Source organism: Neodiprion pinetum, chromosome 3 (genome assembly GCF_021155775.2).
Source record: "Neodiprion pinetum isolate iyNeoPine1 chromosome 3, iyNeoPine1.2, whole genome shotgun sequence".
Lineage (NCBI taxonomy): Eukaryota > Metazoa > Arthropoda > Insecta > Hymenoptera > Diprionidae > Neodiprion > Neodiprion pinetum.
The window spans coordinates 25243772-25269156 of NC_060234.1; the positions used below are offsets into that span (position 1 = coordinate 25243772).

A 25385-nucleotide genomic window follows, 5' to 3' on the forward strand; every position below is an offset into this window, starting at 1 on the left:
CATGTGCGTTTATCTTTTTGTGTTTTTGTGCGAGTGTGCGTGTGAAAGGCATAATGACATGCTGTGCGTCGGGCTACCAAACGTGTGGATTCAAAGCTGTGGAGAAATAAGGGTCGTTCACGGTAGGGTTGACGGAGTTTGACGCCTCTTTCGTATTTAAGAGCTTATCAACGGACCGGGAAATGCTCACCCTCATTTTTCAACTCTTTTCATCCGTTTCGACTCCCGTTTGTCGCGGGAACCCAAGACCGAGTCCTTTTACCGTATAGATATTCGACGATCAGCCCCTGACCTACATGCATATCAGCTTCGACTCTCTCTCTCTCTCTCCACGACGCAATTTCAAATGACATCGTTTTATTCACGCCACTCCAGCGTTATTTCAAATCAATGGTATAATTTAGATCCTATGCTACTTCATCGAACTGTAAAATTCACGGTTATAGGACATGGAATTTTTTCGACAGATACCTAGGCTCGATAGAAAAGAGTTCCGGTTCACATTTCATTGAAACAAAGTTACAATCATTTCTTTAATAAAGCGCATAGAATAATAAGCTAAATGAAGAAAGAATATTGAGAAGTCATGATGAATTTTGTTTGCAGGCTTATCAGATGAATATCGACAGTCTGTCAAGAGTTATAAAGTAAATGGAGAAAAAAAAAAAAAAAGTCTTGCGACTGTTTATCGACGCAAATTACGTCCGCTGTTAGCTTAATTGAGTCGTGACCTCGATATCCGATACCTAAAAAAAGCAATGAAAATTGAAAAAAAATATTATTGCGTTTACTTTACACCAGTGAAAAAATAGGGTGACAGTGAAATTTATTATTAAAAAGAGAGAGAGAGAGAGAGAGAAAAAACAAACAAACGAACGGAAAAACAAAGTAACAGAACAGCAATTATATGGCTTGTATGCGTGCGAGGGGATTGAATCAATGGTGCTCGATACCAATTACCATCAGTGAACCTGACTGACTCGAGCGAAGTAAGCCGCTAATGGTTGATTGCGTAATTAAACCCCTTCCCGGGTAACATCTGCTAATTACCATCCACGGAGGAATGCCGTTAATGACCGGCGAATCTGTAGTAGGTTGTGTCAATCTCGATTTTGAATTGACCTTGGCGAAATCGATGCGGCGACCGCTAGAGTATTATCCCTGAGGGAGGTCCGCGACAATTTCAGTTCACTTTGTCCTCTCTCGGTCAGCGAAGGGCCCATCGATTTTCGGAGGCGTTGGACACGGTCCTCGCTAGTCAACCGCAAATAATCCTAATCACGGATCCAACGCCGGTCGGCGAACCTTCGAGGGCCAGCTTGGATTGTCCTCGAGTTTCCGATACAGTCAATTTCCAAAATGGTCGCTTCTGCAGATTGGCGAGCATTACACGGCGAAGTCGAGGCCCGCGCCTAGATTAATTAAGCCCATCCGTTCGTCAACGTCCACCCTAAACAAACACCCTTAACTATCTTCGTACCGCGTATACAGACGCCGGCGAAGTTTGTAGACACAAGTACTTCAAGCCGCGGACACAAATGCGAACCGATGAACTTATCACATCAACTACTTTGAATGAAACGAACAACACAATCTCTGTCTCTCTCTCTCTCTCTCTCTCTCTCTCTCTCTCTCTCTCTCTCTCTCTCTCTCTCTCTCTCTATGTTTGTCTTGAGGCCTTCTGCACGTTCCATTATACATGTACAGTGCAGAAACAAGGGGCTGAATTGAAGTGCTGCAGTATACTCACTCGCCAAGGATCAGGTACCTACTCGAATAAATTCGTGACTGGAGGATATCCGCTTCGAATGCGCCGTTTAAACTCCTCGCATTGCCGGACTTGAAGGACGAACGGTAAGCTGATCAACTTGCGATTGGCGAAAATTCATGCGAATTTACCTACCTACTCGTAGTCACTCGAAAATTTGCGAACCTAGGATATCCGGCGCATCGTTGCGGAACTACTCGACTGTACATGAGGTTGTTTACACGAAAAGTAGGGCTTTGATGTATACTAGGTCCCAACTGTACCTGCTGCACCGCATTATAAACAGCCCGAGGGACAACCCAAGAGGTTCTAATTTACAGGGTATAAATCTTTGGCAGACATCCTCGCTTTGATCCAAATGATAAACGCTTAAATACCAGTCCTCTGCAGATATTTGTACAAATTATACCAAAGTATTGATTGCATCAAGCAGCATGCGGAGAACTGATAATGGATTGATTCGCTTGGAATTGTAGTCGAGGATGGTCAAACGAGGCGAGCCGTCATCGGAGAATTAATTACGTATTCAAAATTTGTCTTATAATTAGTCCACCTTTGTAAGGTCCGATTGATTCTACGCACGGCGAATTCAGGTGCGCCCGTTTCTTCGTTCGATTTGAAGGATATCGAGCTGCCCCCTTTCAGTTTCCCCCCGAGATCTGTACGGTAGTGATTGTTTACCGGGCCATAACTCACTAAAATTCAATAAAACTTTGCCGGGCCTTATTTAGCACTTCTCCACACTTTCGGCTGCCTCGTCCTTTTCTACTTTGCGCCGAGTACCACGGACTACAGTATTTTCTCACTATCATAAAAGCATATTGCTCCCAGATGGTGCTCGCATGTGTGCGAGTGTCCAACTTTTTCGTTTACCGTTTTCTGGAAAGACAGAGAGAGAGAGAGAGAGAGAAAGCAAAAAACTTTTAGACAAGTAACAGTCGGTGCACGGATCTTTCTTCATTTCGATGCAATTTTTTGCGCCATCCATTTCTTTTTCTTCGATGTAACATTCAGTGCCACTATTTTTTTCCCGCGTTACTCGAAATTAATTCAAATATTGAGCAATTGTTTATACGAGTTTTCATGAGATGAGCAAACAAGTTGGAATTAAATTAACATACCGTCTGTTCTTATTGAACTTCGGAAACAATTGTATGACTCTCGTGTTGTCATGAGTTGTTCGTAATCGTTTGAAACGAGAAACCGCTGAATACGTGCCGGTACTTGCCGAATTCAAACCGGAAAAAGGGTTTCCTCGAGCCTGACTGGGAAATGCTCGGTGGCTTAGTCTGGATGAATAACTGCGTATCCTGGTCGGGGTGGAGTAATACAAATTAAGAGCTGCAAATTGAATTCCTCGTAACGTTTAAAGTACCAAAGAGTTAAAACTTTCGCATCGGACGGACAATTCGCGTGACATAAGCTCTCGATGAAAAAAAAAAATTTTACCGCTTTAAGCGCACGCGTAAGTTTAACTTCGTGGTAATTCTCTGTCGACGTAATACGCAGCAGATCGATCGGCCGATGGAATTTATTGGTGAAAGCAGAACGAAATTGACAATTTTGTTTCTCGTTTTCTTTTTTTTTTTTTCTTCAAAATACCAACCACTGCCTGATAATTTCCATACATCACGCAAAGTATAATCTTCGCACTCTAAATGGCTACGAGTATCGGTCAGAATCTACGCTTGATCAGGAAATTTAACCGTCGAACCAGCTGTGCCGTTGCAGATAACAATTCGCGGTTTTTGAATTTAACGATAATGTCTGATGGCCGAGGGGCGTCGAAGCCCCGATACACAGTGTCCACTAAAACACAGGCGACCTGCAGCCCCGGTCTTCTACGCCTCCGCAGATGCATGCACGTACCGGAGTGTTTGGTCAGAGGCTCCCGGCTTGTATACACTTGCAAATGTATTCCCGGTGAGCTTATTCTACATCGGAAAGACTCCGGTCCGCAGTGTTTGCCCTCCACGGTGTGCGATTGAAGGGGTGGATAAGCCGGTCGCGTTTGGTGACGTTCTACCGGTGCAACGGAGCGCTGCTGTTCTGGCTCACGTTCAAGCCGAATGGACGGTTAAGGGATGGGGCCGAAGGACTTTGTGATGGAACGAAGTTTTCACGCCCCGGCTTGGCCTGGCAGCGTGCCCGCTTCTCCGTACTCAGAAACAGCGAATCCATTCTTGGAATCCGAAAGCAGGTGGATACGGTAACGCGAGAACCAGGGAGACGTTCAACCGTACAAAAATAGTTTCGATAACTCGGTTTATCTCTGCAAAGGTCTGACGCGCATTGCCACCTTCGTAGCATTCTCCTTACTCCATCTTGGGATATTCGCCGAGAGATAATCGCGCGGTAGTTACAGAATCAAACGCGCTTATTGAAGTCGAATCACCGCCGAGTGCGTTGATCAATTGCTAAAGAAGCTAAGTGACTGGGAATAGAGGTTCCAAAATCCTGACTCGAGAAAAAACCGAATCATAGAAGTGAGGAACAGTTGAAGATGTGAATCGATGATGTGTATGGTTATTATCACCGATAAACTAGTGTCGCTACTGTCGAATTTTCTGCTTGCAACCCTCTAACTCTGATTTGATCGGAGACCTGAAACGGTTTCCACGTAATTATAACATGCAGTCGACTCGTATTTGACTTCTTGCCGGAAGAAAATCAAGCAAATTAACCGAATATAGAGACGTTCACTAGTGTTCGCTAGGTTTTCAATTTATAGCCAACAGTTTGCAATTTTACTGTAAGTCGATTTTTCCATTGTCAAAAAATAGTCAAACTGAACATTAAAATTCCGATGATTACTTGATTTTGGTGATTAGGTCATGCATTAACTGTAGTTTTTTTTTTTTCTTGTTTTAAAGTATTGACTGTCATTATCAGTTTTCAGGCGAACAGTTCAGGCACCCCCTTAAAATGTTTAATAGCGGATAAACGAGATACGTGTCGCTTAGTTTTCAGTCTACTATAACATATTAAAAAAGAAATCCAATCGGACAGATCAACCTGCGTTACTTTCCTTGTAAGTCGAAATCTTTCATCTGTATTTAATTAGTCAAACGATGGTCTTCGTCTCGACAAGCGCGCTACTTGGCTTATTATTTATGTAGGTGTATCTTGAATTTCGAGAGAAAGCCGATGAATATAATTGCAAATTGGACAGAATTGATACAGAAGGAACGAGGGTAAGTACTTACTGATACTCAGTCGTTTCAAGTACATGTATATACATGTACACTCTCTCGGGGTTAATGGTGCCGACCTACGGGGAAAAGGTCGACCGAAAGAGTAAAGGAACGGCAAGAAGATGAGGTCTGATTCTCTCCTGTGTGTATCGGGGCGTAACATTGGAGTGTCTTGAGATTTTATCATCGTTGACGAGAGCCATTAGGTCTAAACGAATAGGAGAATCTCAACTTGGGTAAAGGAGCTCGCGAGCTCAATCGCGAAGAGTAAACGTGGCCAACCCTCTGGAGTTGAGCTCATCAACGTTGCTCGCCGCTTTTCTGCGGGGGGGTTCGGTCTTTTATCGACATGTACGTGAAAACAAAAGAATGAATAAGCTTCCTCGCAGAATTTCCTCTGCGTCCTTGTCGTCTCATTCATCACGAGTACCACATCATTCACCAACTCTTCGGCATCCTATAATTTTCAGCGTAGTCACGACTACTTAACGTTACCTGGAACAAAGTTTTCTCAGACTTGTCGTCGTGATGATTTGTTAACTTTAGTTTACGACTCGTCAAACGATGCTCGCCAACTTCGATCACTATCCATCAAGTCTGCGACATCAAATCAAAACACTATACCGAGCATGTCTGCAAAATTACAATATAAATCAAGTTTATTCTACGGTACTCAAAGAAAATTCATCTTATAGTCGCACTTTTATGTAATCGCAGATGGTCCAACAAAGAATGACTTTAACGATGAGGACTTTTACAGAACCCTAGTTTGTCGCTGCGCAAAGAGTTCCGGGTGACGTTACGAAGTAAGACACGAGGCATGCTGCTCAGAAAGCAGCACGAAGCATCTACGTCGTCAGGAAAGGTTGTGGAAATTGTTGGCATTCCGATGCAACATCATAGTAGACGCATCGCAGTTTCCAACGTTACAAGGCATACCTTACCGTCAAAATCTTATGGACGATAAAAAGATGGTGCTTTTTCATATTCCTTACTTTTCCAGTTATGACGCACGTTGTATAGTTACAGTTCACGTAAGGAAAAGATGCGGCGACGAGTATGGTCGGATGAATGATTCTTGACCCGCATTTTCTAATTGTGTCATAAACTTACCTACTTGGCACTGGTTTGATTCCGCAAATATTGATTGCGACACGGTTCTATCGTACAAATGGGTATACATATAGCATGGAATCGGAGGCCTGTGTATGTACGATACATCCAACTATACACGGGCAAGTCTCGGGTGCAATATGGCTGTGATTAATGGGTTCGGAGCGAATAGTCGCAACCACCGTAACCCTGGATGATATACGAGATTATAACTGCAAGTGAAGCGCTCTTGTCCGTTATTACGTTCGGTTTAATCCGCGTTATCCCGGCTGGTCCTTCTAATCAAGTTCAATTTACACCTTGTTCATATCCGTTCAAATTTGGGCGCCCCGAAAGTTAAGCCACGAGACAACTTTTAACGTTCCATCCGACCCCCAAGCCAAACATCCTAACGCAGTAACCGATACGTGCTGGAAGATGCAAGCCACGCTTTCTCCATTCGCAATAGGAAGTTCTGCCACGGGTTGCGCCATTAATGGGCTTAGGCTAGCCCTTTCACGGCTTCGACCTAGGGCGGCTAAGCTCGGCTTGTCTCCGTTTGCACATACATTATGGGATCGAATTTGACGTTATCAATTCGAGCTGTAGATAAGCTCGGGTCCCTATCCCGGGTTTACGATCCCCGCGGGTCTTGCTATGTACTTTCCGACTTTATAAGGCATCTTTATCCTCGGGTCGACTACCCCGGATTTCATTCCGTCCGTCGCAATGCATGTTTCTTCCTGCAGCCTTCACCTCACTGTCTACCCTCGATTTCGACAACAACAGCGGACTTAGCTTTGCTGCTGCTTATACTTGTATAATTTAAACGGATTGTTGAGCAGGTGACGAACAGGGCTTAAAGTGACCAATTTACTACTCTTCAGATATACGCTTAAATGTTATAAACCTCGTGAAATTATTTCAAATCTTTTGAATACCTTGAATGTTCCTGAAGTTTTTGAATATTACGTTGGATTCCGTCAGATTTTTCAGAAACAAGTGAAATCTCTAGTAAATTAATCATCTGAACTTTATGAAATATGATATATTGTGGGATCCGTAGAAAACGGGTAAAATGTTCTGAAACCTCGTAAGATTATCTGAGATTTCGTGGTTTCTTTGAAATTAGATAAAACTCCTGAAGCACTATAAAATCTTTCGAAATTATTTAGAATCCTGTGAAATCTTTGGAAATTAGCTGAATCCTCTAAAAGTTTTCAACACACATGAAACCCGTAATAAATAGGTTTAAAGTTACATTCTTCGAAAAATTTTGGAAATCAGTAAAATGAACATTGAAGCGATTGTTTAAATTATAATCAGATGTACAGATTTTAATACAACGACTCGTCAAGTATTAATGGAAAGCAACACCTACATGAACCGGTAAGAACTTGTCTTCAAGAATTTTGAAATGCTCGAATTTGCGGCCTTCGGGAAATAGAATCGTTTCTTGGAATCACAATGAGCGATGATTTCAATGTTCCTATTTTTGTCAAAAACCGTATTGACATCGAGGTCTGTTTATAGACTAAATTCTCTGAATGTTCAGAATCCACATCAAGCAGAGTGGATATTAAAGTTCCTAATAACATTGTCGAGAAAGATCTAAAGGCTGATCGGCGTGAAATTCCATTCAAAAGACGTGCGTAAAACGTGACAATGGGAAAGAATTGGCAATAGGTGTCACGCAATTCGACTGCGGGGTTATCCCGTATATATGCAGAGGGTGGAACCCCACGGTGCCCATGGATCCAAAGTGCAACGAAGAGGAACGACGAAAAACGTTGAGGTTTTTTTCACTTTTCTCCGTCTTCGTTTTTTTCTCCTTTCACGCCAGCCGAAATTCAGAAGCTAGACGGTCGAAGAAAGTACCTAAAGCTCTGATCCGAGAGTCGGGCAATTTTTTTTTTTTTTTTTTTTTTTTTTCCGACGGACGGCAGAACGTTACGGAATTACGGGTCCATTCGAATATGGAGAATTTTGCAAAGAGACCTGCTAAATTTTCTGCTCGCTGAAGCACTTATTGTTAGTCGTGCTTTAAGCGAACCGGGTGAAAATGAATGTCAAAAGAAGTATGTGTGTTATACGTATACTCCCGTTATTGGAAGCTGGTGCACCGATTTTACTTCTCTTCTCCACGCACGATTAAACCTCTAGTCACCAGCTATTCCGGAGGATATGTAGAGCTTCGTTCTTTTGTAAGTTTAGAGCTTACTGAAAACGGCATAACGCGGTTTTTCAACGAATGTATTATATTTATATTCGAAAGCTCGGTCTTCTTCATGAAATGGTAATCGCAATGTATACACAATATACGTACATTCACGGAGAAATTTGAATCTATTTCCTTTCACCATTCCCTCGTGTATCTCGACAGAATCTGGTTCGGAGTTTACAGCCCCAGAGGGAATAGGAGGAACGATGCTAGGCTGACCATTTCGCTGCCCCTAGCAACAGGGAAAAATTTTACTACGACGGGCGTTTGAGGTGGCACCGTCACTGAATAATTGAAAGTGGAACGTGTGGAATTTCGTTGATTGAAAACTAAGGATTTGATATCTTTCTATTTGCCAAACTTTGAACCAAGTCACCAACCAAATAATTTAAAGAGAATAAATTGAAATTCTAATTTCGATAGAGGTTTTAATGGTTTTAATAAATCTCGGTGGATTTATGCTGAATAAAGAACACATTTCTGACACATCAGCATAAACAAGGCTCGCGTTGTGTGTTTTATGAGGATTCTAAATCGTATAGAAAAATAAGATAGAAAACCGTATGATATAAAAAAAAAAAAAAAAAAAACAAGGGCGGGGTTGGAATTTCGAATTTGAAAAGTTCCGAAAGCGCCAAATTCCAAATTCTTTAGTGGCGAAAGTTAAAGTAAAGAAATGAAACTTTGACGAAACATCAAAGTTTCGAATTTACTTCAAGTTTCGCGAGTAATAGTTCGGAATTAAGCGCCTGGGGAACTTTTTAAATTCGCAATTTCAATCACGCCCCAAAAAACATTGCATTTAAAAGCTGAGGAACAATTTTGCGTGAGAAAATAAATTGCTTTAGCAGAGAAAAACTTCCTTTTGCGGTCTTCGTGTGAATTTATTAACGCGAACTACGAGAGAATGCGGATGGATAAAAGATACTCGCGAGACGTGAGTGAGCTGTGGATTGAGTGCAGCTTGTTATTGCGCTATATTTTGAGGGTTTGTTTTTCGCGGTGCCACCCATATCGTCGCGACTGCGATACGGTGCAGTAAAAGTGCACGTACGTTGTGCATAAATTCAGTCGTAATATTGCACTCAGAACAATTTCATTTCGTTAAAGTTGGTAGAAAATTCTGTTAAAAATTTGAATCCTTGCAATAATAGTTAAAATATTGTTGAAATCGAATGAAAATGTGGCACAAATAAATTGTTTAATGTGATTCTTACGGTTAGTACGATATTTTCTGGTTATTGCCATACTAAATCTGTTCCTTTAGTTTTAAGTACATGTTTCAGATGACGAAGACGTAACATCGGTTTATTGCTTCGATAACATCAAATTGTCTCAATAGTTACAAGAAATTATGGTACAGTGAAACAAACTCGTTCATTTTCAATTATTATCCAGAACTGTATTTTTCGGTTATCGCGAGAAAAAAGGTAGTCAAGGATCGCTCGCAATGTTTTCTGCAACGTCATTTCCCGCAACCGGAAGAGAGCGAAATGAGTGAGTTGGATTATTTGCATCTGAAATTTATAGTGGGATCGTAGCGCGTCCCATAACTCAGAGGCTTACTGCGTCACATACGAACGTGCGCGCAAGCATCACTTTGAGGTTCGTAAACGCGGAAGTTCTTGAATAATTTGATTCATTTCCATCGTATGATATTAACAAACCCGCGAGTGTGTGAGTCGACTATAGAAGTCATACACTCGGCTTCTGAAACTAGCTTGCCGTGTGTTCGCAATCAGCCATACTGGCTAATGCCTTTTGAACTTCACTTGTAATTCAGCTTCCTACTCAAACTCGTGTAATTGACAATGAAAAGATATCATAACTTGCATGTCTTCGTACAATTTGTAGGGTTAATTACTTGTTCAAGAGATCACGAATTCGTTTTGTTGTTTTATCCCTGAACCATGGAAAGCTGATGGGTTCATAAATGTTATCGACATTTTTTAATGATTCAAGGAAAATCTGGTATGATTTTGATGACGGTAAATAACTCTTTTAATTCGGTGAGAGTGAGATTTTACCACAAAACATTTAGAAGGAATATTCAAAAAATTAGAGAGCCTCTTTAAATTTTCTTTAGTGAATTCTCACTTCTGTCCAGAAAATGTAGAACTTTTTCTCCAAAGAATTAGAGAGCATCGCAAATTTTTTTTTTTTCACTACAAAAAAGTGACATTTCACTGAACAAAATTTAGAAAGAATGCAAAGCTGTTATTTGACAAAATCAATATTTGTGAAAGGAAATTAACTGTTGTACCATTTTTTTGCCAAAAATGGCTCAAACATTGTCATATTTTTTTTATAAACTCACGGTGTTTAAAAAACGTACGAAATGGTTGGTGCAAAAAATGTAAAACAATCGATGAAAAATTTTCTTAGGTAGCATTATGATATGAGAAATATTTGAAAATTTCTAGAAACACTTTGTAAAAATCTGCCCAGTTTAGAAAGAATCTCCCATATCATACTGGTATTATTTTTTCAGAAGAAATCATTTTTGTCGTTAACGTAATTTTGCGAAAAATATGTGAGCAAAATAATTAAGTCTTTGAAACCTTTTTCAATTTTTCAAAAATGACATGCAAAGAAATTCAGGACCCTTTGAAAATCAAGTCGTATTAACTCGCATGTATCTGCAGAGGTTGAAGGTGTTCCTGTTTGAATATCTAATATAGAAAAGGTTCGAGGTAGACTTACGGGGCTTTCCGCGTCAGCGGTGGAATATCCATTTTCCTTCCGCATGTCATGGATTTTATTTTCCAATTACAGTGCAAATATTGTGTAGCATAATTCGGAGAGAAAAATTTACAACAGGATTTAGAGGTATGGAAGGTGTTTTCCACGCTTGAAAAATAAAATTCTCTACCTACATTTATGGAACTAATGAACTGCGATAGAAATCCGCACAAAAGAGCCATTATACATAACGTAGCCGTTAAATGCTATGAAGCTACAATATGCCGTTTACGAAGCTGGGTAAAACGTGAAAACTCGTACCGACAGCATCGAGTGATTATCAATGTAAAAATATACGACACATTCCATGTGAACTCGATAAGGCCTTGACCCTTACATTTCTTGCTTGTTCCGAAATTTTGTGCGGGTGTAACAGGACCTTATATTTTGTTATAAAAGTAATAATGTTAAAAAAAAAAAAAATGAATTAAATTTTGTTCCTCTTAATTTAAAACACAATCTCCATGGTCTCAAATTCTTTCTTCGAAAAAGTTCATCATAGACGTTAATTGGCTGTTATAATTAGAAAGGATGTTTTTTTTTTCTGACAAACCTCAAGTCTTGAGGGTTAGAAGCATGAAGAATCAAAATCTTTCTACTCTCGGGACACCCTAATATAATATCTTAATCCATTACAGCATGGAGAAAAATGTTTTGCATGAGCTCTGTTACCAGTTTGAAAAATCGATAACTGGGTAGCGAAATATCGAATGTTCGACGTTATTGTCATTTCAATATTGTATATTGGTGGTGAAAAAGTGTGATCTTTGGATGAAAAAGTTTCATACTTGCAAAATAAGCTGATATGCCGCGTTTAATTTTATATGTCTCGAAGGACGTTTACATAGAACGTAGATCAAAGGCTCTCGAGATTCATATGACATGATTTCAGGCCAGCGCACCAGTGATATGAAAATATCGCGCAATTACAGGCGATGCAGCCACGGTCTGTCGCCATGGCTACTGTGTCCGTACAGCATCCCATCAGAGGAATGCAATATCCTTCTACTTGTAGGTGGCGAACGGCGACGGACCGTCTGGGGTCTCAAAGAGACAGACTAGACGGTCGTATCGTTCCTTAAGATCAGGAAGGAAGTGAATTACTGCAGAGAAGTGTAAAGGGAATCGTTTATAATACACTCCGTATCGATTCACTCGCCGATAATCCTGAGCAGCGTTGTCTTTGCAGCAATTTTTTTATTTTTATTTGCTTATTTTTTTGCATTCCTTTTTTTTTTTCTTTATCGCACAAACTCCACGGTTGAATAGTCAAATAGGAAACTATCCGTCCCGTCCAACGTAATCCAACGTAAAACTCGCCGGATACTTATCTAGGAAGAAACTTTTACTGCATGCAGTGCAGGGAGCGGGTTAAATCGCACGAATTGAACATCGGTTGAAGTTGAAGATTTCCTAACGCTCCGTGTAAAACCAGGGATCAGGTTTTTCACATACCTACGTAGAACATCACACTGCAGGGACGTCGAATTTACTCCGACGTGTCTCAATTTTCTCCCCGATAGACCGAAATTTAAAAATTGTTCATCGTCGAGTTGGCCGCGAGTGATTTGTGGCAGGGAAGAAAAAGTCAACGGCATGCCAACGCGAACAAGAAACTGTCACCATCTGCAAACAGCCAGCCATGACGGATGATAAATTACGGTGTTCGGTTGAATGGTCGCACCTCTGATAGACCAGGAAAGTAAAATTTAACGACGCGCTTTGGGCGGGGCTGATGATCGACACTGGAACCTGATCGATCTGGTTAGACAGGACGAAAAATGACGAGGCAAAAGACAAATCCAAAGAAAGCGAAGCCAACAAGGCCGATCAAAATCGCGGCACTCGTCATCGCAGCGATTCAAAATCTCCGGGAGACGAGAGGCTCGACTTCTGGTAAAATCGTTGACTACATAACACTCGCCTCGGATTTACCCCAGGGTCGCATAAAACCTCAAGTAAGAATTCCTGTTCGCTCAGTTTTCGTGTCGCGAAGGTGATTTTTTTTTTTCATTCACCGCTTTTCATCCACTCGATAAATTTCGTTTCTTATAATATCGTAGAACCGATCGGTCACGGGCTTAAAATCGACGCTTCTGGGGCCGTGAATCGAAACGATCGGCACGCAGCCTAGGGGAGCTCAAAAGTAACAGAAATTATTATGTTTCCCAAGCGCTTTGAGGGTCAATATTGCATTTGAAAGTATGCGACTCGGCGTGTGAGACCGTCGGCTTTTCTTGTCTCGAGTGGCGAAAACCCCGGTGAATGAAATTAATTGAGGGAGGGACTCCGGTGAAATTTTGATGATATCGAGTTTTTCGTTTTTGAAATTACTGGAAAAGATGTGAATAGAAATTCCCTCCAGCAAAATCTAGATTATGGTAGTATGTGTTCCGAAAAAAATTTCTATCTTCTGCGATGAAAGTGTATGCGCAAGGAATTTTTGGAAGCGATGCGCTGAAAATTTTCTATCACAAGTACATGAGTGAGGGGTGGAGGTACAATTTGGATGGTCTAAAATCATACCTAATTTTAGGATTTCTTTTCAAATAAAATGAAAACACTTAAAGCAATTTGAGGTTGAAGGCTTTGTTATTTATAGTTTCAAGAATATTTTAGATTTTTTTTTCACTGAAATTAAAAACAAGATGACGGCATGGCAGACATAAGTAGCGAACGACCACGTTCTCAAACCGGTGGCGTAGATTCCTCGGTTAATTTTTATCCGATTGACTTGAGATTTTGACACAATCTTTAAAACTTGTCTATCAATTCGAGCTAGTGGCTAGATTTTCAGTCCCAAGAGTTTTATATAAAATTATTTTAACAATTTTTTGGTCGGAAAATAACATTTCTTGTTCATAATCGTGGGTATTTGAAAAAATATTTACATTAAACATACTACCCTAAGTTAAATTTTTTTAGAAGGAGTATTCGATCGCATCTTTTTTAGTTATTTCACAAACAACGTCAAACTTTCACCGGCGTCCATCCTTAACGGGTCCTACGACGGTTCAATAATTGAAAAATGATCAGGTGAAAGCTGCACTGAAACGAGGCGTCGAGTACGGGATTCTCGAGAGATTTCGCGGCCACTACTACCTGCCGTCGGGGGATGACCTGGAAAGAGCCGACAGGGTGGCCGCTCGCTTCGCTAAACTTCCCACGCCTGTTCATTCCGGTACAACAGATCGCAAAGCCACCCAAAATCCGGACAGATTCTCGACGAAAAAAGTCATCAAGTCTCGACAGCCGATGAACGCGGGGCAGGGATCGTTCCCAAACATGCGAAGGAATGTCAGAAGGGCTCGCTCCGTTCCATTATCCCTGACCTCAACAGCCACGGGGAAAAGTTATTACCGTGACGGGCAGTCCTTTTTGGGCAGTGACGTCGATTGATACTGGTATCGATATTTGACGTTCGTTTTATGCTGTCCCGTACTATAATCCCTCCGAACCTACGTACCATTTTTTGTGTAAACGTTGATCGTCCGATGCCCGTCACTTGAATGCTTGTAATTCCATATTCTACCCGTCGTGCAGAGAGATGTCGAGCTGTTTTCGATAATAAATTTCCGTTCGTAAATATTTCCTGACAGCTGGAAGAAGTCGCTCACTAGGACTGGCTGATTGAGACAAAAAAAAAAAAATTCAACCCAGTCACACACGAATATAAGGAGACTCGTGTTCAAGCGTTGAGCATCCTTATTTTGACCTGAAATAAAATTCATTCATTCAGTGATGCTTCGTTGGATAATCACTAGGAAATGTTTTGAGAAGATTTTCAGAAAAATAAAACTTCTCTATTTTAGCCCAAGAGTGTGTTGAAAATTTGCAATCGAAATCTGCCCGTCCTATTACGTGACCTCTTTTTCTGATTGAAATTTTCATTGCACTTTTTTTTTCAACCGGATCTTTCCACGCCGCTGCAGGTTTAACAACACGTTTAACACGGGCGAAAATAACGAAATGCGCCACACAACGGTGTCGCAACTCGTTTTAAATTTCAATACGCTGCATAGCGAATAACATCCTGCATTGGTGAAAAAAATGAAAACTGAAAACTGAAACAAACCGGAAGGAAGAGAGAATAACAAAAAAACAATTCAGTGCACATCGTCCATCGCCAGTGATTCAGCGTTATCGACAATATTCGGTGGAAAAATTGCCAGCAGTATTCGAACAACGTGCCAAGCGATAAACGGATCAATGGGTGATTTTCGTCCACATCGAGATCACTAGTTCGTATTTAAAAGTTTGATACAGTCTGTTGGTTATTATAATTGAATGTCGAATTCGCGGCGAACAATCACCCGCAATTTTTATCAAGATAAAAATGAACGAACAAAAGAAAAACAAAATGAAAAAAATCCAAGCAGAAGTAATTTTGAAAGTAGAATTAACATGCAAGTCCCAAACGAGAGAAAATTGTTTTTTTTTTTGTTTCCATGAGGTAAATTTTATTATTGTATTTGCAACTTCAGCGTTACGATATTCCGACAGCCAAAATTACTGTAGCTGTAATTTGAATCGATGGTTATTTATGTCATCACGCGGCGAATACATTCGCTGACCTTTGATATGATTCGACTCACGGTATACAAGAAATATAGATCTTTTTACTTATGTGGATATTGCAAATCTGCGTAGTGAAAAAAACCTTTTTTACCTCCATGGTACCCACGATACTTATGTTACAAAAATAAATGTTAATTTGCAATTTTTTTTATCAATCCAAGTACAAAGAAGAGTACTTTTTAATCCTAGGACGTAAAAATACTTGTTTTTTGTACTCTCGCAAAAACGGTTACTTTACGTAGGGAACGCGGCCAAAAAAAGACACGTAAACCAAACTTGTGTTATGTAAAATGAATATTTCCGTCATGAAAATTACATGCCCTTTGGCTCGACAAAATCCTCAATGCTACCCAGTATTCACGTACGTAGAAAGTTTTTTACCCTTAGAGTTGTATAAAACATTTTTAACGGAATACAGGGGAATTCAAACCGGTATTCAAACCGACTCAATTCTGCTAACAGCGAGTATAAATACCAGCACTTTTTTTCTGCGGAGTAACGTTCATGAAACGCTTTCTTAATTTTATCTCAGTAATATCGTTTACCCGACAGATCATTTTCTTTGAGAATATCTTCTATGTCACTTGATTTCTGAAATTATAATACAGCTGGATGAAAATATTTGATGAGAATCAATGGATCTGTCGGGTCAATGCGTTTTTGCACATTACATCTGAAACTAGACAGTGTATCCCTGAAATCCCCTGAAAACATTATGATCAGGATTTATTTCAGATAAATTCATTTTATATTGAACGAGTTATTCATATTCTAGCCTCTCATACTTTTTTTATTCAATTTTATTCTATATTAATTGCAGTTCGTCTCAAAGGAACAATGCCGAAGGAATCGAACAGTTGACTTGGAATGCAATTCATTTGGTATTCACGATTCAATTTACAAGCGACGTTGAAAGGGCGATCGGAGTTGAAGAATCGATTCTTGAGTCAAAGATTTCAGAAATTGTGGAAGAAATTAATGTTTGAAAAGCCCGGAACCGCTCGACGATAATTGATCTTTCCACATTCTGTTTAAGTTGTTTTCGCCGCATAAAATTGTTAGACATTTCCGAGTGGAGTCGTAATTGAGAGTAATTTGGACACGCCTCTTCTCAGCATTGTATTTTTCTCACGGGTCTGCGCTGAAAGAGTAACTCGAAATTCTGGTTACACCGTGAAGATTTTAGGGATCCACTTGTACGTTTTTCGCACATTTATTATACCACATTGTACATCTCACGGATGGATTAATTGAGATAAGAAATGAGTCTCAGGTATAATACGTACGACGAGAATCGGATGCGGCTTACAACAAGCCCCGATATAAGCTGCTTGATCAAGTTTTTTCCTTGAATTGCAAGGAACCTATAAATCGTCGCATGGGATAAATGGAATAGAGAAAAAATAAATCTATGTACAGGAGAAAGCTTTATACGTTTCGCCATTCGTGTTTTCTATGAAGTTCGAGTGAGTCTGCGAATGCGCATGCGCGGAGTACTGAAAATACCACTTTCAAGTCCTAGGAGTGAAAAGTAGTCTTTTTAGTACTGCGCGCATGCGCTGTCGCTAACAAATGTGACGTTACACGACCCTAACCTCAATTTTGTGCTTCGTGAAAAAACGCGTAACGTACTCTTGTCGTATAAAGAATCGTGTGAGAAAAGGAGGCAGCGGTCTTTTCGCCTCGCGGATTTGCAACATTCACCTTCATCTCGTACGCGTGTTCACCCACGACTCATCTTGCAAACTTCCACTCAGCCTGAAAAGACCGAGTTTGCCTTCTTTTTACACAATATACTATTTCGCTATTCTCGCACCTTCGCAGATCCGGTGATCATATTTTTTTTCACTCTGGATTAGGAATAAGTATTTATCACGCCCCAAGGCGATTCAACTCTACGGGTGCACGCCGGTCGAGAATACGGAATTCAACACGGATTCACGAATATTGCTCTTACTTCACTGATTCTGAGTGCTTTTTTACCAAGAAAATTTTTCACCTTTTTTCAGATTTTCAATCTCCGGGCCGTGAACGAGAAACGTGAGATACGTAAGTCCTTCTTATTGTCCTTCAACATTTCAATTTTATTCATCTACAAATCCTTACCCATATTTTGATTGTTGTCGTCTTTTTTGACTACTGCGGGAGTAAATATTGCTGAACTTTGGCGTACGCCTGCCTTCAAAAGACCTCACGTAAATTCAAGTGACTTTAAGTGACTTCACAGCTATGTCCTAGGACTTCTTTCACGGTTTAATGACCTCCCTCATTAAAAACTTGATATTTTCAACCGATCACGAGCACAGGTCAATTCCATAATTTGGAAGGAGAAACTTTTGTTCACCATAGTCGGCGCCTTCGGAAAAGCACTATTCAAATATGTTCATCGATGATAACACCACCAGTTATACGTGAACGCCTGTCACAGTGACCATTTCGAATGTTTTTCTCAAGATTACGACCATTGAAACAGCCAAGAGTACAACCCCAATCACTTATACAGCCAAACGATGATTCGAATGCACCACAAATCGTTTCTTCCGTTCTTCATGACGGTTCTCAACTGTAACTTTTCGTCAATCAAAGCGGTTGCTGGTTTCACGTCATGCGCCGTAGATCCTACTTGGTAAATAAACATGACACTGCCTCCGAATACCCTAAATCTATTAAATCCCGAACGAAGGGTATGGATGCGCGGGTTAAGCACGAGGATGGACGTGCGGCCCGGTATTGGGTCAATAATTCGAAAAGCTAGCGGGCTCAATCTAAACCTTCGCCAGTCTACGGTTCTACCTCATCGGAGTTTAGCCCCCAACGTTTGTCCACGGGCGTGGGTACGTATATTTGGTCGGTTTCCTCGCGTGATATGGAATCTGCAAATCCACCTTTATTGCGCTAATTTCCGGCTGATTATATCCGAAACAACGAACGTTACACCATCGGCCGTTTCGCCGCGTTATATCCGCTCGATAAAACTGCACTGGAGCTCTGCCAATGACTCGAAGTCACGTATTCATCGAGCGCGTGTGTGAGCCGCGTCTGAATTGGCAGTCAGAACGGTATCGAAAAGTATGAAAGTTCGCCCCATTCGTCAGCAAAAATCTCCTCCACCATTTTTCGATCCGGCTTCTGCAGCCGCGTTATTCACCGTTGGCCTGCAACGCGGCGGGCTCTTCCAGTCGACGGAATAATTCAAGCCCCCAAAATGTATGACTATATGACTTCCTGCGGGCTGAAAGGGGTCGCGATTGTTACAATTTCCGGCCGCCTTTCGGAGATCACCAATCGATGAACCGACCGTTCGGTTCTACCCGATCTTCTGCCTACCTGCCGACCCCCGATACTCGGATACCGGAGGGAACGAACTCGTGTGTGTCGATGTGTTCCTGAAATTCTAGGAATCCGCAGACGAGGGGGTGGGGTTGAAATTCCGAATTTGAAAAGTTCCGAAAGCGCCAAATTCCGAATATTTGCTGGCGAAACTTGAGGTAAAGAAATCAAACTTTGACGAAACATCAAAGTTTCGAATGGACCGAAATCCGACGCTCAAACTTCCGAAAGGGCAAAGTTCCGTAAGGACAAAGTGCCGGAAGGGTATAAATCCGACAAGTTAAAGTTCCGACAGTGCGAAAATGAGAAAACCTAAAAATCTGACACATCTAAATTTTGAATGATCGAAGATTTTCAGTTCCGTGAATTTCTAGCTTGGTGAAAATTCATCACTTTGAGCTTTCGTTGTTTTGGATTTTCGATATTTTACGTTCGGAATTTTGATCATTCTGATTTTCGGTTTGTTTTATTTCTTACACCCACTCGTGGAGCAAACTACGCTGTGTGGATATATTTTGACTCATGGAATTTAATTTTATCGAAACTCTATTTTTCGGAATTTTGCATCTTGGAACTTGGAGCCGTCGGGTTTCCGAACATTCGGAACTTTGTTGTATCCTATTAGTTTGATTTCTTTACTTCAAGTTTCGTCGCCAAACGATTAAAATTTAAGCACTTTCATAACTTTTTAAATGGGGAACTTAAACCCCGCTCTCAGACGAGGAATCGGGAATGAAACCCGAGAACGGATTGTGGAGGGACAAAGGACTCTGGGGGCTAAAGGGATAATGATATTAGTACAGGGATGGATAATGTGAACTCCGCTCAAACTACAATTGTATCGGACAAATCTGACGTTTGTATCAACAGCATTGTTTTACCTTCGAAATTAACCGACTTGACCCGGGATTTGCTTTACCGCAAGTAACGTAAACCTCCAGAAGATTCTGGATTTTGCACTGGAACGTAGAGTATCAGGGTTGTGAATCAAGGATCGTGAAGCAAAGGCCTGCAAAATGTAACTGAAGCAAACCAGATCGAAAGAAATTTGAAAACTGAACGAGCTCTGAGCTTTTTGTAAAATTCAGCAATCAACTCGAGCAGATAGGCAACTAAAACTGGATTTTTAATATGCTCGGAAAAAATCATTCGCTGGATCAGATAATTTTAGTGTTAAATTTTTTACAAGTTTAACTCTTTCGTTGAATCGCATGACGTTTTTTAACAGAGAAAAAAAAATGTCGTTATATTTGATCAGCATATCTGATTAAGTCAACAAATTATTTCTGCCTGATTATATAAGAGGACTCGAACTTGCGATTGAAAAAGAAATACGTTATTGTTATTGAATACAATTATCCACAGACCGGAAAATTAAATTAATTATACACTCTTTGGGTTGATTAAACGCTGGAACAATCGAATCTCAGCAACTTACTTTTGTGTGCTGTGTACTTTTGGTATTGTATAAAACGTAATTCTCTATTCTTCTTATGCGGCAAAACTCACGACTGACTTGTGCCAGTTTCCTGAAGAATTTTGTGCATTCGTTACCTCAACTTTGTAATTTTTTGTTGGAATTCATTCACTTTCTTCTCCAACGATTAAAACTTATACTTCAAAACTTTGAACGATGTATAATACCACAGGGTACAGAAAGGAATTCGTTGAACTTTTCGACAAGCTGTTTTAATCCAATTAATAGTGGTGGATTGAAACGCGAACGTCTTGAATCCGGAGAAAAGTTGGAGGGCGGTAAAAATTGTCAAGAATATCATCTCGTTTACTGAATTAAGAATACCGCTTAACAAAATTTGATCACTTTTTTCAAATAATATTCTTCGGAAAGTTGTTGATAATCGTTTCGATGTTTCAGGCTGATAGAAATATTTCTCAAACTACGGTATCAAAAATCGTTTCCGACACGGTGAAAATATTTCGCCGAATCGAAAAGTTTTTACGTCACTAAAGAGAAAGCAAAAATCTTCACCCCAGCAGGAAATGTTTACTTACGAAAGTCTAGCTGTTGCAAAAAAATTCTTTCGGGGTGTATATATCAAGAGTTGAGTTTTCTGGTTCAGCGAATTGTTTGTTTCCGGAAACAAATTTTGAGTGCAAAAGTCTTTTTTGTGGCAGTTGAGAAATAGTGCCGGACATAAAAGAGCCCGCACGCACCTCGTGAAACATGCCTGCAGAGCTCGCCCTAGGAACAGCAATGCAAAATTAAAGCGTGTCGGTGTAATGGAGTTTCATCATTTAAAATTCCACGTCCCTTTTTACTTCGGGAAGGTACGGCGAGGGTCAACGAAATTTGCTCATTCTCCGCCGTCTACCCTGTTACAGTTTCCGCTGGCTCCTCAACGCTCTCGACTAACGCAAACGGCAGTTCGCTCAGCCTTTTTTTGTTACCGACCCTTTCCGGGATCCGTCATTCGCAACTGTTGTTAACCCTCCCCAATTTCTCTTAAATGTCTTTGGGAAAGTGAAAAGTAGGAAAGCACATTATGCGGATATGATAACATTCTATTTTAATTAGCCACTAACGCTGGTACCGTAAAAATAAATCCAGAACATGCTAAAGACCCTCTAAAACTCCGTACTGCATTTGCATTTCAGGGAAAACCTGGAAAACCTAGAAAACTCAGGGAATTTACTAAAGCATGGAAAAGTTGGGAAGTATCGAAAATAAGACTGGAATTTTTAATCTGTCGAAGAAATAAACTCGTTATAGTACAGAGTTCTATTGATCTTGAGAAATTACACTTGAAATTTTGTTTCGTCGCACCATTTCACAAATTCTATACACATATATTACTCAATACCAAACCTTCTTTCGTTTTTTTCTTATAGAAAATCGCAGGCTGTTGTTTGTAATTGATAATTAGACAGTAAGATGGTTGTATTTTGCGCCTCTTCCTTCAGAGATCAAATTGTAGTACCCCTCACTTGCCTCATTTGTCGTCACTCAGCAGTATGAACACATCGAGTTTCAAATATTTCAAGCAAACATGTTCCGTTTTCGTCGAAACATCGGTTGTAGGGAAAAATTCGAAAGATGAAATTTTTCGCCAACACTTCGCGCGATTTTCCATTTCTATTTTCTTTTATTTATTTTCACGTTTCCGAACACGTGAATGTATATGTATATCTATAGATATGCCCCTGGAATGGGATCTAAAAGCGTACAAAACCGTGAATGTCTCCTCATAACCCAATACGGGAGAGGAGCAGCAGCTTTATCGAGTCGCTTGCGAACGGAACGGTTGAAAATTGAAATAGAATATACGGGGATGAATGGCGTGTAGTGCAAGGAACTCCGAGGAGCAGGAACGAGCACCGAATCGGGAACGGGTTCCGATTCCCGTAGGGGTTCAGCTACTTTCGGAGGCTGCCGTTAAACCGATGCTGATTGAATCGACTGTTGCAGATGTGGCGAAACGTCCTTTAGACGAAACACTTTCACCCTCGGTAAAAAGTTCCGTCTCGAAACGTTTCGTACAGGAAATCCATACTAGCTTATTCGAAGGTGTAATTTTTTATTCCTGTCAACAGCTGTAAGTGCAAAACGAATTTGGATGGTAAATTTGGTACATTCAAATTGGCAAAATTGCGTCTGAGTTGTTTTTTTTTTCTTTTTTTTTTGCCTAAAATTGTTACTTTTTCCAAATAAAGGTAACGGGGTGGGAAGTTTCGGGACTGATCCTTTCAGGACAGCTGATTTTTTCCGCCTGTTTCATTTCGTACTCAGCCCTTCAACGCGGCCTTCAACTTTGCCAGAATTCATTCCCAGCTACCTTTAACCCTCCGTAAATTTATACTTTACACTTTACCTTCTCAACCCCTTATCCCTTGCCCTTTATCTCTCGCTCTTTATCCTTTAGCCTTTATCTTTTATCCTTTATGCTTTCCTGGTACTTCGGGTGTGAAAATAAGCACCGGGGGGCGGGAGAACTTTCGTTGACAACCCTCCCACAAAGCTTTTGCGAGAACCACGATGAAATTTTCTCACAGTTAGGGAATTTCGCCGGATACACTGCCGTTAGAAATTGACTCTTACGCCGCATATCGCTCATCTCCGCCGTGCGCATTGAAATTCAACTATTCTAACTAAAATGAGCCAATATTATCGGAATTTTAACGGAAGCTCGTAGTGCGCTGGATGAAATTTCACTCCGAGCTTGATTGGCCGGCTTACAATTAGCCACAGTTGATTGGGAGTATCGTACGGTTATCCGCAATGTTGTCGATACGAACCGTTTTAATTACTGCTCAAATTATTTTCGCCGTGTACAACCTGCGGGGAGTGTGCAAGCTCGTCGATCTGAGTCACCCGTAGCTGCTAAAGAGGTAACATGCCGATAACCTTGCTCAGAAATTACGAACTGTTGTTGCAACCCTCGCCGCATAGGCACCGAGCTAATATCAGCCAGCTCAAGCGTCACCGTTGGATTACATTAATTGAATATTCATGTGGGTTTTGCATTCACTTTTGAAGAAGGAGGCCGTTGTGCGGAGCTTTAAGTGAAACGTGCCACGTTTTTCCGCGTTAGAATGTGTTTCGGAATTAGATAATTGATAAAAACGCAACTTGGTCTTGTCCCATTAATTACAATACACCGGTTAATCGTGGCTTGGATGCTCCTTGAATCGCGAGTTCTACATTGGCGCCGTGTATCTATTCCAATGATAGGAAGCCACCGAGTCCCAGTTCTGAAATTTATCGTCCGCTCACGTGACCTCGATTTTCGGTCAAAATTAATGCCTCTCTGGCATTGGCCATGAATGTGTGAAAGAGGCTCTCAGAAGCTCATTGAAAAAAGCTTTTATAGAACCGATTCATCCAACCAGTCAATCGATTTATCATTCTCCCGATAAATGGAGAATTTTCTCTTCTCTCTGAAATCAAGGCGTCTCCTATCTCTCCCAGGACGTTCCTTTCTAAACTCTGCCGGCATTGCACTGCCTCGTTCGGTAAATTTTTGGTGAAAAATGAAATAAAACTTCTCGTGTTTTACGAGATACTAGAGCTTCGTGTCAAGCAAGCTTGAAGTGAGTTTCAAATAAGGGTAGATATTCGGTTCCAAAAGTGTGAAGTTTTTCAGCATAGCGAGAGAGGAAAGCAGTGATGTGCGAATGAAACCTCATTACTACAGCGTTAGAGTTTATAGTTCTCTGAAAAAATAAGCCTCAGTTAGATGTACAAGCAGGTGATATTTTGATTCGAACTTGTTTTATACGGAATTGGCGTTGCACTTTCGTAAGAAGACGAAATCTTTGTATTGTGTTCATATTACATAGGATTTTTTTTTCAGAGTATTCAGCGACCCTGACATTGAGATCAGACTATAATTATTGACTTTTAATAGAACAAGAATCGAGTCATTTAGTTGTAAAAATGCCACGGGCACATTTCAATCGCAGCCAGTGTTAGTTCCCGTCGATCGGCAAGCTGTAATTAAAAGAGATATTACGGTGCTCGGTGAATCATTATTTGTCAAAGTTAAACTCATCTGCATCCCCGTGAACAGAAGAGGATTTCGCAGGAACAGTATTTGCGAGTTTGCAAAAATATGATGTGCGCCGGCGTATCAATACCAATGCATACAATACCCCTCCGAATGTTCCCTTGAAGGGACAAAAGTGACATGGACACGGAGTGATGATTTAAAATTTAAAAACTCCCTACTGCACGTGCGTTTTCCCCCCAAGTATGAGTTCCACTCTGGAATATTGTTTTTTTTTCTCTCGTGTCAGTGACAATCAATAACCGAATCGACAGACGAAAAGAGAACTCGAAATTACCGCGCTTCGATGCAGAACGACGCGGAATAACGTCACCGGCTTTTATGTTTGCAAATCAATGGCGTGGCGTTACGTATTACGGTCAATGTTTGCGCAGCGGCGTATGAAAATTTGAAATAATCACTTCTGAAGGACCATTAAAGCCAATCGATGTCAGCGTTGGAACCCACGTCAAAAGAATGTAGGCGGGGCTGGCCTTTCCTCCATTTCACCTGGTGAACAAACCTTCTCATCTAGCTTTCGCTTCGATCACCGACGTTTGAACGTTCACCTTAATTTCCAGGCACACCATGGTTCATCCGTTTTCAGGATTCGGGAAGTTCGTTGCTCCCTTTTAATCGTTGATTTCCAACCACGTTTATTACGATTTCCCGCGATCTTCAGTTCGCCGTCTGAAATTTTTCCTCGACTTACACTCGACGTGTGAAGCGCATGGATACAAGTGAATCTCGTCAAAAGTCATCGCGCGGAAAGCTCGCGGTAAGAAGTATGCTTGCAGCAGACAGACGCGGGGTTCAACTTCCCGTCACTTTACTCTCTTCAAAAGCTACCATCGGCGACAGTCCTGCGATTCAAAAGTCACTTGTGCAAGGATATTGGGAACTAGTCGTTCTCGAGAGGATCTGTAGGTCGAGAGGATGTAGACTAGAGTAAGCTA

The 25385-nt window shown here is 40.8% G+C and overlaps 1 protein-coding gene across 3 annotated transcripts in view; it reads left to right on the forward strand.

Moving 5' to 3' along the window:
• Positions 1–25385, forward strand: part of LOC124213646 (TWiK family of potassium channels protein 7) — a 259133-nt gene that overhangs the window by 27987 nt on the left and 205761 nt on the right. For 2 of the 3 annotated variants that reach the window (XM_046615127.2, XM_046615126.2), the window contains exon 2: positions 17605–17644. The exons of the other annotated variant lie outside the window; for it this stretch is intronic. The gene's annotated coding sequence lies outside the window, so the exon portion shown is untranslated. The remainder of the gene's footprint in view (positions 1–17604; positions 17645–25385) is intronic. 3 annotated transcript variants of the gene reach the window in all.